The 12,955-nt window shown below is 44.0% G+C and overlaps 1 protein-coding gene across 6 annotated transcripts in view; it reads right to left on the minus strand.

Annotated features, from left to right (window-relative positions):
* TLN2 (talin 2) overlaps nucleotides 1-12,955 on the minus strand; it is a 458,983-nt gene that overhangs the window by 277,896 nt on the left and 168,132 nt on the right. The window contains exon 1 of one of the 6 annotated variants that reach the window (XM_032297260.1): nucleotides 7,582-8,093. The exons of the other annotated variants lie outside the window; for them this stretch is intronic. The gene's annotated coding sequence lies outside the window, so the exon portion shown is untranslated. Of the gene's footprint in view, nucleotides 1-7,581; nucleotides 8,094-12,955 lie in introns of those variants that run through there. 6 annotated transcript variants of the gene reach the window in all.

Consider the following 12,955-nt stretch of genomic DNA (forward strand, 5'->3'; position numbering starts at 1 on the left):
ATAGATCTTAATTAAACAATAATTAGGGACATAAAAATGCTAATATCTGTGGTCATAGGCTCAGAGAACTCAATTCAGTAGAGGATAGTGACATTTACACAAATGGTTATAAGGTACAGACTACAGGGTAAAAGGAAGAGCGAATTCTGGAGGTCCTAAACCAAAAGGCATCATCTTCAGCATGCCAGGCCGCAGTTCATGACGTGCCACAAGCCTACACATTTCACATTCAAGCAAGGTCCCCTCATTTTTCTCCCTAAGACAAAGAGTTTCACTCTATCGCCTAGGCTGGAGTGCAATAGCATGACCTTAGCTCACTGCAACCTCCACCTCCCAGGTTCAAACTATTCTCCTGCCTCAATCTCCTGAGTAGCTGGCATTACAAGCGCAAGCCAAAACGCCAGGGTAATTTTTATATTTTTACTAGATGGGGTTTTGCTATGTTTGTCGCACTGGCTCAAACTCCTGGCCTCAAGTGATCTACCCTCCTCAGCCTCCCAAAGTGCTGGGATTACAGGTATGAGCCACCACTCCTGGCTTGTCCCCTCATTCCTCCTCAGCAATGCCATCCATCGCCTTGGGAGAGGTGTTGTCTCCTAACTGCTGTTACTCCTGCCAGCATCTTGCTGCTCAAATCCACCGTCACCATGCCTCCAGGTGTCTCCACGACACAGAGAGGTTTACACAAATTTTTCGTCAGTGCAATCTTTTAGGGAAGTACTCTCACAATGTCTCAAACTCCAAACATCTTTGAAAATGTCCAGTACCTTGCACTGGTAATCACAATGCTGCAGATTTAACATTGGGAAATCATCTCAGATGCAGAAATGCTTTCACATATAAAGATGCTAAACAGTCATTCTGTATGCTAACAAGGTCTTGGAAACAACTGAATGATCCAAAAGAAAGAGCTGGTTAAGTCAACTATGTTTCATACTCTGGACTGGATACTACTTGGCCAGTAAAATACTGTTTATGAGAATCTGAGAAAATGCTTACTCTATAATAAGTGGATAAAAAAGATAACTAAATTATTTAACTATATATTCTATATAAAGAAGCATGTAACTATATATACTATATAAATTCTGTATTCTATAATATTCTATATTCTATGTATATTCTATATTCTATATATATTCTATATTTGTCCTATATATGCTATATATAGAATATAAAATTTTTTCTATATAGAATAGTTATACAATTCTTTATATGTAAAGCATATAATATAATCTGTATATAAAATATAATCTATATATAAAAATACAGACACTATATATTTTATATAACAAACATTATAATCTTACAGTGACAGCAGAGAAAGATATTTATATATTTTAAAAAAAGAGTAGGCTGGGTGCGGTGGCTCATGTCTATAATCCCAGCGCTTTGAAAGGGTGAGGCAGGGAGACTACTTGAGTCCTGGAGTTTGAGACCAGCCTGGGAAACATAGCAAGACCTTAGATTGCGGCGAGAGCATCTCCTTGAGCCCAGGAGTTTGAGGCTGCAGTGAGCTGTGCTTGTGCCACTGAGACCCAGTGCCTATTTTTTTGAGATACATGGGCAACACAGCAAGACCCTATCTCAAAAAAAAAAGGGAAAGGAAAGGAAAGCTTCCTGTAGCTACTCAATGCTGCCAGGGGTTTTTTAGAAACACTCATAAGGACTTCCCAAATATGTGCGTACTTCCCTCCTAAGCCTCGTCACCCAGTTCCCCTATACTGCATGCACACCCCTCTACTTTCTGGCCACCTTTAATTACTCCACATTCCTAGAACCCATCTTATAGCCTCACCCCAGTGTTCTTACACACACGAGTGTGCGCTTCCCTTCTCTCTCCCACAGGAATGTAGGCTCCAACGGGGTTTTAATCTTTTCTGACTCACTCCTATAATCCCAGTGCCTGGTGAAGTGCCTGGCACACCATAAATTTCCAAAACTGTTTGCCAAATGAAAGAACCGAGACGTACTGATGTCCTGCTCATCTGTAGCCTTCTAACTTTTTCCCCAGCTACTGGCCAATCTGGCTCCCACTCCAACCCCCCACCAGTGGTGTTAGAAGTTATTTGTTCACACCTGTGTATTCTCAGGACACAGCACACACCTAGTCTAAATGAACATTTGCCATGCTTTATCTCAGTCGCTTCTTTACTGCATCAGCAGCAGCTACACCAGATAAACAATGAACACTTATGCTTGACAGTTTACGTGAGTTACCTCACTTTTCCTCAAAATAACCCTAAAATGTACCATCATCCTCATTCTTACAGATGAAGAAGCTGAGGCTTACGAGGTAAAAGAGGCCAGGTGTGGTGGCTCATGCCTGTAATCCCAGCACTTTGGGAGGCCGAGGTGGGCAGATCATGAGGTCAGGAGTTTGAGACCAGCCTGGCCAGCATGGTGAAAGCTGTCTCGACTAAAAATACAAAAAATTAGCCGGGTGTGGTGGCGTGCACCTGTAATCCCAGCTACTCAGGAGCTGAGGCAGGAGAATTGCTTGAACCCAGAAGTCAGAGGTTGCAGTGAGCTGAGATTGCGCCACTGCACTCCGGCCTGGGCCACAGAGTGAGACTCCAAAAAAGAGGTAAAAGAACACACACAGCTAGTAAACAGCAGAGCCATCCAACTCCAAAGCCCAACCCCTGACAATGCTATGCCAGTTTCTCTGTCTATCCTACACAGCGGACTGCAAACATCCTGAGGGCGGGAAATACATTTTGTTATTTAAAAGCTGACCAACACGGCTGCACACTGCACACATTCAAATATTTGCTGATTTGAAATACAGGAGGATGGATGGCCTTCAGGTAGACCACACTCATGGCCTTCAGGTAGAACACACTCATTCATAATGTGAGATAACCCCAGACCCACAACTGGAAGATTAAAGCATTTACGTGGCAAAATGAGGGTAGCAAATAGTTTTAAGTTCATTCAAATGAACACTGGGCTATGTAAGGAATTTAAGGATCCAACTGCTGCCAAGCAGTGCCTCTTAAGCAATCCAGGAGTACTTAATCATGAAGTGGTATGTTAATTGCTGCTCTTAAACACCTATTACCATAGATCCCCTAAATCCCTCTATCGGCAATAATGTCTTAAATTTGTGTCACAGATCATATTTCATAAACCTCTTTTAGAAATACCATCTGTTGGTCAAGTGCAATTTATTATGTATATACTTTAAGTAATGTTTTTAAATTGTCCCTATATCTTCTAGGTTAGATGACTTTCCATTATCCCAAACTAATGAAATTTTACTGTACCAAAAAATATTGTAAATACTTCTCAAAATGGTATTTATGAACTTTATTCACCACAGCAATCAAGAGAGGCTACCACAAGGGAAAGGTTTTTGTCCCCTGAGTGTTGGCTGAGACTTAACCCAGCATGCAGACTCTGTGGTGTTTAACACTTATTAACAGCTTGTCTGGGTTTGCTGCTGGTGAATCTCTAGCAAGCAGACAAGCACAAATTAGCAGCTCCTGCATGCATCTCTCCTCCTCTGGGCTAATTATGAAGGCAACAATGGGATATTTATAAGCATTTCTGAGTATGTGTGTCTCAGTGGGCAGAATGCAGTTTCCTTTTTTTTTTTTTTTTTTTCTTCCTGGAGACGAAGCCTCTCTTTGCCACCCAGGCTGGAGTCAAGTGGTGCAATCTCAGCTCACTGCAACCTCCACCTCCTGGGTTCAAGCGATTCTCCTGCCTCAGCTTCCCTAGTAGCTGAGAGTACAGGTACCCAACACCATGCCTGACTAATTTTTGTATTTTTAGTAGAGATGGGTTTTTGCCATGTTGGCCAGGCTGGTCTCGAACTCCTGACCTCAAGTGATCTCGAACTCCTGGCCTCAGCCTCCCAAAGTGCTGGGATTACAGGTGTGAGCCACTATGCTTGGTCCAGAAATGCAGTACCTTACACAGCACAGGAAAATTAATGTACACAGGGAAAAAAAACACAAAAGTAAAATCTGTAAGAAAATCTATAAGGTATATAATCCGAGGGCAAGGCTAACCTCTAACCTAAGCACAACCTTCTGTAGTGCTCACAGAACCTCATCTCTCCTTTCTCATTTGTCTCTGAAATCTTCCCACTTTGCAGACTGAAATGAGTCTTGCTACCAACCTGTGTGACAAGGTCAGCTCTGGACTGTATCAGACATAATTCTGAAAGCCCTTCCTGTTCCCTGGAGTCCAGCCTCTCCACCCCAGGAGGACACCAGAAATCTCCTGCCAGCGTAACACTTTCATGAAGTCTCCAGGACTCTATCTTGTTTGGGGAGAAGCCCACCAGAGGACGACTCTGAAGGCCTGAGGCTGAGGCACCATCCTGCCTCCTACAAGGTAGGAGGCTAACGATTCTGAGTCTCCTTTCCCTTATCTGTAAAACAGAATTGCACAGTGCAGAGCCCCAAACTTTATTTTTTATTTATTTGCTTTGTGAGATAAGAGTTTCACTCTTGTCACCCAGGCTAGAGTGCAATGGCAAGATATTGGCTCACTGCAACCTCTGCCTCCTGGGTTTAAGTGATTCTCCTATCTCAGCCTTCCAAGTAGCTGGGATTACAAGCATGTACCACCACAACTGGCTAATTTTTGTATTTTTAGTAGAGACAGGGTTTCTCCATTTTGGTCAGGCTGGTCTCCCAATCTCAGGCGATCCACCTGCCTCGGCCTCCCAAAATGCTGGGATTATAGGCATGAGCCATTGTACCCGGCCTAGCCCCAAACTTTTAACTATATTAGGACATGTGCAATAATTCTAAAACTCAAAATACCACCACTAAGAACTTTTTAAAACTCATTATTTAAAGAAGAAAATGTCCCTTACAAATAACTTACTGGATCACCTAGTAGTTAGTGCATGCTTGGTACCTGGTTACATGCTGGGCAATACCAAAAGGAGTAAGGCTAAGTCTCCCTGCCTGAGAGCCCTGCCCCCTTCCATCCAGTGAGAGGAGACACCCATAAACAAATGATTACAATAAAATGTGAGGCACACTGGGAGCTTTCATCCACAGAGTTCAGGGCAGGGTGGGGGAAGCTGAAGGAATCACAGAAGGCTTCTCAGAGGAGACTAGAGAAGCCAACCCTGGCAGAATGACAGGTCACTGTGCCCATCACAAGAGACAGCAGGCCCAGCATGTGCAATGTGCAACAGACACAGGAATGGGAGACCTTCTAGACACTGGCTTAGGCAAGGATTTTGTGACCAAGAGCCCAAAAGCAAATGCAATAAAAACAAAGATAAAAGGTGGGACTTAATTAAACTAAAGAGCTTTTGCATGCCAAAAAGAACAGTCACCTGAGTAAACAGACAAGCCACAGAGTGGGAGAAAATCTTCACAATCTATACATCTGATATAGGACTAATATCCAGAATCTATAACGAACTCAATTAGCAAGAAGAAAATAAACAATCCCATCAAAAAGTGGGCTAAGAACATGAATGGACAATTCTCAAAAGAAGATGTACCAATGGCCAACAAACATGAAAAAATGCTCAACATCACTAATGACCGGGGAAATGCAAATCAAAACCACAATGCAGCTGGGCACACTAGCTCACACCTATAATCCCAGCACTTTGGGAGGCCAAGGCAGGTGGATCACGAGGTCAGGAGTTCAAGAACAGCCTGACCAACATGGTGAAACCCCATCTCTACTAAAAATACAAAAATTAGCTGGGTGTGGTGGCACGCACCTGTAATCCCAGCTACTCAGGAGCTGAGGCAGGAGAATCACTTGAACTCAGGAAGCAGAGGCTGCAGTGAGCCAAAATTATACCACTGCACTCCAGCCTGGGCAACAGAGTAAGACTCCATCTCAAAAAAACAAAACAAAACAAAACAAAGCCAGAAGGAGGTACCTTATTCCTGCAATGATGGCCACAATCAAAAGCTCAAAAAATAATCAAAGTTGGTGAAGTTAGTGAGCATGTGGTGAACAGGGAATACTTCTACCCTGCTGGTGGGAATGTAAACTAGTACAACCAATATGGAAAACAGTGTGGAGATTCCTTAAAGAACTAAAAGTAGAACTACCATTTGATCCAGCAATCACACTACTGGGTATCTACACACAGGAAGAGAAGTCATTATATAAAAAAGATACTTGCACACGTATGTTTATAGCAGCACAATTCACAATTGCAAAAACGTGGAACCAGCCCAAATGCCCATCCGTCAACGAGCTGATAAAGAAACTGTTGACTGATAGAATACTACTCAGCCATAAAAAGGAATGAATTAATGGCATTTGCAGCAACCTAGATGGAATTGGAGACTATTATTCTAAATGAAGCAACTCAAGAATGGAAAACCAAACATCATATGTTTTTACTTTTAAGTGGGAGCTAGGCTATGAAGATGCAAAGGCATAAGAATGATACAGTGGACTTAGGGGACTCAAGGGGAAAAGGTTGGAAGGGGGTGAGGAATAAATAACTACAACTTGGCTTCAGTGGATACGGCTCAGGTAATGGGTGCACCAAAATATCAGAAATCACCACTGAAGAACTTACTCATGTAACCAAATACCACCTGTTCCCCAAAAATCTATGGAAATAAAAAATTGAATGAATGAATGGGAGATGTTCAGGAAGGGTGGAAGAGGCAGAGCCAAGAGGGAGTAGAGGGAGTCTGTGTCAGACAGGCAGGGAGGAGGCAGGCACCAGCACCTGTATGATTTCATCTTGCCTTTCAGATTCTGCAGTACCCAGAACACATCCCCCGTCAGAGATGAGGGTGATAATCCAGGACATCAGGTGTCAGGCAACTATCCCAGTGATGCCTTGCCACACAGTTACTGGGCTCCTTGCATCTTGAAGTTAAACAGACAAGGCAACAAGATACGTGGTAAAAATCAACCAAAATGGTATAAAATTTTTTTAATACTACATTTGTAGGGCTATGATCAAAATACATCTGTTATGCGGCATAAATATCACAAATTTGAAGATGGACAGTTCTGGACTTTGAGGAGCTTATAAGTTAAAAAGGAAAAAGAGGCAAAGGTATCAGTTAATACTGGGTGAGACAACAGGTCAAAACGTGAACGCAGCGTGCTCCACAGATCTAACAGAGACTCAGGGGAAGTCCAGGAAGGGTAAGGACAGGGAGCTTCCTTGAGAAAAGGATGTTAAAATCTGAAGATGGAAAAGAAAGGAAAGAAAAAGGGAGATAGGGAGCCTGATACTGCAAGAGCCAGCAGCAGGCAGAGTTCCTGAGTGGCTCAACTGGCTGAGCCCAGGGAGTCGGAAAGGGAAGGAGAGGAGGCCAGGGTGGGGATCTGAAGACCAGGGACAGCAGCAGGTCATCAGGAAGAGTGACAAAGGATAGTGCACCTTTTGAAAAAAAAAAAAAGAGAGAGAGAGAGACAAACAGACTTTTCATCTAAATGCCTTCCTCCACCCCTCCACCCCATACAACGCACTTGGCTCATTAGTGCTTGGAAATGCTGGCAATTCTGACTGGAAGGTCAGCCTCCTGTATTGGCTTTCTGCTCAGTAATGTAGGAGAAGGGCGGGGAATTTAGCCACGGGAGTCTCTAAAGGACTTTAGCATAAAGTAAACTCACCTGTAAAACGGCCCCAAGGCAGAGACCCTAAAGAAGGCATCTTAATTATTCGGCATAGGGCCCTCAGTTCCTCTGGTGAAGGCATTAGCTGTTAAGGAAGGAGCTTGAGGAAATGAAGACACACCCGCTGAACAGAGGCCGCAGTGGGGTGTGTTACATTCCTTTGAACAGGCCCTTTGCTATAATTTGTGTAATCAGACCAGAGATTGGACTGTAGAACCCTGCTTCCCATTTATTACAATATCACGCTTCTGCCCAGGAAACCCCACCCAAGCTTTTGTTTGGAATTCCTTTCCTTGATTAGGTGCAAGTCCTATTATTCCCGCCACTCAAAAATAACACATGGGTCTAATGAAGTTGTAAAGCAGTTGTAAAGTCAGAAACCTGGCTTCTCTGAATGGCGCTAGTTCTCTTTTTTCCGTCTTGTTTTGGAATAGTGATTTCTTTTCCTTCTGTATAGAGGAAGAATGGGAAGCAGCAACATTCTGTACAAATGGAAAGGCAAATCATTTTAACTCTCTGGAAAGAGCCATGCAAGTGGGCACCACTCACCAGGCTGTGCCTGTAGCAACCCTCATTGCCTTCTGGTTCTGGCTGCCTCAGTTGCAGTTCTGCAGACTAAATGAGTGGGAAGGGGTGACACAGTGTCCTCAAGTCCCATCACCTGCAGAGCTGCCCTCCCCTCTGGAAGCCTTCATTCTGCAATTCAGGCAGAGTCCAACACCCCAAAGAAGGGCTATGGAGCAGGGCAGGGGCATCATCCAGACAGCTGACAGTATGTACTGTATATACATCCTCCAGTATGTACCTAGAATGTCTGGTAATTCTTAACCAAAGACAGGAGGCACAGAAAATTTTCACCTCAAAACATGGAGTATGGCCAGGCGTGGTGGCTCACACCTGTAATCCCAGCACTTTGGGAGGTCGAGGCAGGTGGATCACTTGAGGTGAGGAGTTCAAGACCAGCCTGGCCAACATGGTAAAACTCCACCTCTACTAAAAATATAAAAATTAGCTGTACGTGTTGGCAGGCACTTGTAATCCCACCTAACTTGGGAGGCTCAGGCGGGAGAATCTCTTGAACCCAAGAGGCAGAGGTTGCAGTGCGCCGAGATCGTACCACTGCACTCCAGACTGGGTGGCAAAAGCATGAATCTATCTCAATAAAGCAAAAAACAAAGAAAAAAACATGGAGTATTAGAATTGGAAAATAGGGTGAATCATTTTCTCTAGCAAATACTTAAACAATTTAAGAGATGTGTTTTGTGGTCTGCCCAGCCCAAAGGAGCTCCCTTTGGTCCCCAGGGATCTGCCCTACCTTCCCACTCCCCCAAAACCATCTGGGCAGGAGTAGAGCCCTGACGCTACAGCAGCTACTCTATTCCTAAGCCAGGGTCTAATACTGGTGTGGTCTCACTCAAATAGGCCAATGCTGGCCAGTTGAATTCATCCTAGTAACTGAGCCATTCTATTTGGTGGAACTCTAGCTGGGTAGCTAGAAGATTAGGAAGGCACGAAGACTGGGACAGCCACAGAGGGCTACGGAAACTGGGAGGTAATCACCACCTTGCAAGTTCATCTGCATAAGGAGAAGATAAAGCACACCCACCCTCACCCCCAAAAGAGGGACTAAGGTGTGGGAGCCCAGGAGAGCACCTTCAGTGCTTCAGAGTCCCCCGTTCTGGTGATCCCCAAGGCCCCTGGTTTCCAAAAGCATATAGGAAACTTCCTTATCAAACTGGTATGAATGGGTTTCCACTGCCACCAAAGAGCCTTGCCTAAAATAAGCACTCAGTATATGTCAGATGCCATAGCAACAGTGCTACCTCAGAGCTGGTGTGGAAGACAAAATCCTCTATTAGATAAGCTGCATAATATGGTGGCACGGGCACAAGAAAGTGCTAGTGATATAATGCACATGGTCTGGCTAAAGAATAAAGAGCACAGCTCACTGTGAGCCAAACAGAGCTGCTTAGAAGAGACAGTTCTCCAATTTGGCCATGAAGAGTAGGACCCCAGTTCCTCTAGGCTCAGTCCACATCCACTGGCCTCAGTTACTTAGATTGTAGCCCACGCAGAACTGGGAGAGGTTTTCTTGGCAAGCTCCCACCTCAATTTTCAGTGATCCTAGTAAAATGCAGCAATCCCCAAGAAGAGGCTATTTAGAGCTCTCTAACAACTCGCCTGCACATTGAGAGTCAAGAGCAAAGTCAGGCTGCTGGAGGACTCCTCCCTCTTAATTTCCCCTCTCCTGCCACAGTGACATCACTAGTGAAGGGCAAGGGGATGTTCATTTACTAGGGCTTGAAGAGAATCAGGAATGTGGGAGACCAGAATAGGCCACCCCAAAATATGAAGGATTATTGAGCTGAGGACAATTAAGAAGCAGATGCAGGAACGCTCTCCGCTCTCCCTGTATCTGCCAAAAAGCAGGATATGCGTTTGCAAAGAAGAAAGGTATCCTGCCCTCTCTTTTACCAGGGAGAACAAAGTTTAACCACCGTGAACAGCTTCAGAGGCTTCTCACTTCTCTGCCTGGAGATGGTACCAGAGGAAGCTATGTCAACGAACTTTGCTAACTAGCTGTTATCTGCCAGTTGTTTACCTTCCCCCAAGCTGCTACCCATACACACTCAAAGTCCTTTTCCTCAGCATTATCACTTCTCTAGAAACCTACAGTTCTTTGCTGAAGGGCTATACAAGCTGGAATTAAAACCCACCTCTTTGAGAACTACTCATTCCCTAGGTGTCTTCCAGTTACACGAAATACACATGTCAATAGTTCTGCTTTTCTCTTGTTAAATCTGTCTTCTGTTACAGGGGTCTGTTCCAACTAAGAATCTATGAAGGTTGAAGAAGAAAATGATCTTTCTTCTACAGGAACTACATCCTGAACATATGTGGTAGGTTCTCAGGGGTAATGGTGGGAGCAGGAATGGAAAACAAAATAAACAAGATAAAAGCAGGTCCTTAAGCAGCTCACCATTTAACAGAAGAAATAAGACATGCACACAACTGACCCAAGCACATGCCTGCACATTCGAAATGCTGTAACATCTACATCAGATGGATGACAAAGTCATTTCTAAATCCTTCATGCTAGAAAATTTTTCTTGAGAAATGCAATTGAGTTGGTATACAAAATGTCAAGTTATGTAGACAAGATCAATATCACCCATACAAACATGATTTAAATCAGTAAAATCAATTACAATAATAGCTTTAAAAATTTTTTAGCAGTAAAGTCTTTTCTTCAAATATGATTCCACTCAGAAGTCCAATAACCAACAGAGATACATAAAAGCAGAGTTGCTTTGGCTGAAATAGGCGTTGAGATCAGGAGCTACACAACCCTGCAGTCCACTGAGGTGCCTCTGCAGAACACAAGGCTCCAGGAATCACTGGGGCAAAACCTATCATTTAAAGGTAGTGGGGCGCTGGGCACTGTTGGTTCATGCCTGTAACCCCAGCACTTTGGGAGATAAAGGCGGGTGGATCATGAGGTCAGGAGTTCAAGATCAGCCTGGCCAACATGGTGAAACCCCGTCTCTATTAAAAATTCAAAAATTAGCCAGGCATGGTGGTACGCAGCTGTAATCCCAGCTACTCAGGAGTCTGAGGCAGAGAATTGCTTGAACCCACGAGGCAGATGTTGCAGTGAGCCAAGATTACGCCACTGCACTCCAGCCTGGGTGACAGAGCAAGACTCTGTCTCAAAAAACAAAGAAAAAAAAAAAAGGTACTAGGGCTTATGGCTTTCAGCCACCACATAATAATTTCAAATTTGCCTAATAAAAGTGTTCCGGTCAAGGTGGGCGGATCACCTGAGGTCGGGAGTTCGAAACCAGGCTGGCCAAAATGGTGACACCGTGTCTCTACTAAAAATACAAAAATTAGCCAGGTTTGTGGCACATGCCTGTAATCCCAGGCTAAGGCAGGAGAATGCCTTGAACCTGGGAGGTGGAGGTTGCGGTGAGCTGAGATCATGCCACTGCATTCCAGCCTGGGCAACAAGAGCAAAGCTCCAAACCAAAAAAAAAAAAAAAAAAAAAAAAAGGTGTTCCCAGGTAGTAGAAGCCACTAGCAAGAAAGAATAGTATGACAAAGTTTGAGGTTATATTCTAAGCCTTTGGCTTTAACTCTGCCAACCCACTCCTCAGTAACACAGATAAGGACCCCTGCCATGTAAAAGTCCCAGAATCCTGCACTATCACATCATACATCTTGTGTGTCATTCTCTATATCTGGTATGCGACATCTCTAAATTCACTGTTTCCATGCAGCCTCCAAAGCCCCACTGGATCTGACAAGTAGTCAAGATTTTCTGAATTTCAACCCTACCAATTGGCTCCCAGGGCCCACTTAAGTGGCTCCATCTACTTCTTGAGAACATGACTTCCACACCCCAAGACTCCGCCCCAGCCTGGATCACCGCCATTGGTGAGATCCCTTGATCCCACTCACACTCTCCTTCAAGAACAGTAAGACAACCTTGCTCAAAGTGTGTGTCTAGGGTTTCTCAGAAGTTCTGTGTGGTGCAGTTAGTCTTCAGGTGTTTTAACATGCTCCTATATCCTATTCATTAGGAATTCCTCAGAGGAGAGACAAATATGAGAATCTGTTTTTGATCAATCATAAAACCTTTTTTATTTCTTGGCACATCTCACATCACTGCCAAATCCTTTGAGAAACAAAAAATGACTTAAATATTTCCCCCTGATTATAGTTAATCTGATACTTTCTTATCAATAACAAATACTTCCTTATAAAGAAAAGTTAATCAGCAATGCATGAAAATGAGCAAACAAATGGTGAGTTACACATAGTGCCCCGTTACAATCAGGAATAAAACAAGGAGGCCTGCTATTACTATTCAGAATTTTATTTCACCCTCTAGCCAGTGCAGACAGAAAAATGAAATAAAGTACCAGGAAGAAGGCAGTAGCAGTAAAACTTTCGATATTTGCAAATGGAATGCCTGTCTGCCTAGAGTCTAGTGGATTATAAATGGTCAGACACAGGAACCATTTAGGAAATGGCATTTCTTTAGCTGGATATGGTGGCTCACATCTATGATCCCAGCACTGTGGGAGGCTGAGGCAGGAGGACCTCTTGAGACCAGCCTGGGCAACATGGCACAACCCCATCACTATGAAAAACAACAACAACAAAAAAAATTAGCCAGGCATGGTGGCGTGCACCTGTAGTCCCAGCTACCCAGGAAGCTGGGATTCGAGGATCACTCAAGCCCAGAAGGTTGAGGCCGCAGTGAGCCCTTATCTTGCCACTGCACTCCAGCCTGGATGACAAAGTGAGACCCTGTGAAAGGCAGAAAGAAAGGAAGGGGAGGGGAGGAGAGAGGAGAGGACATTTA

Source organism: Sapajus apella, unplaced genomic scaffold (genome assembly GCF_009761245.1).
Source record: "Sapajus apella isolate SASKATOON/1434 unplaced genomic scaffold, GSC_monkey_1.0 scaffold37, whole genome shotgun sequence".
Taxonomy (NCBI): Eukaryota; Metazoa; Chordata; class Mammalia; order Primates; family Cebidae; genus Sapajus; species Sapajus apella.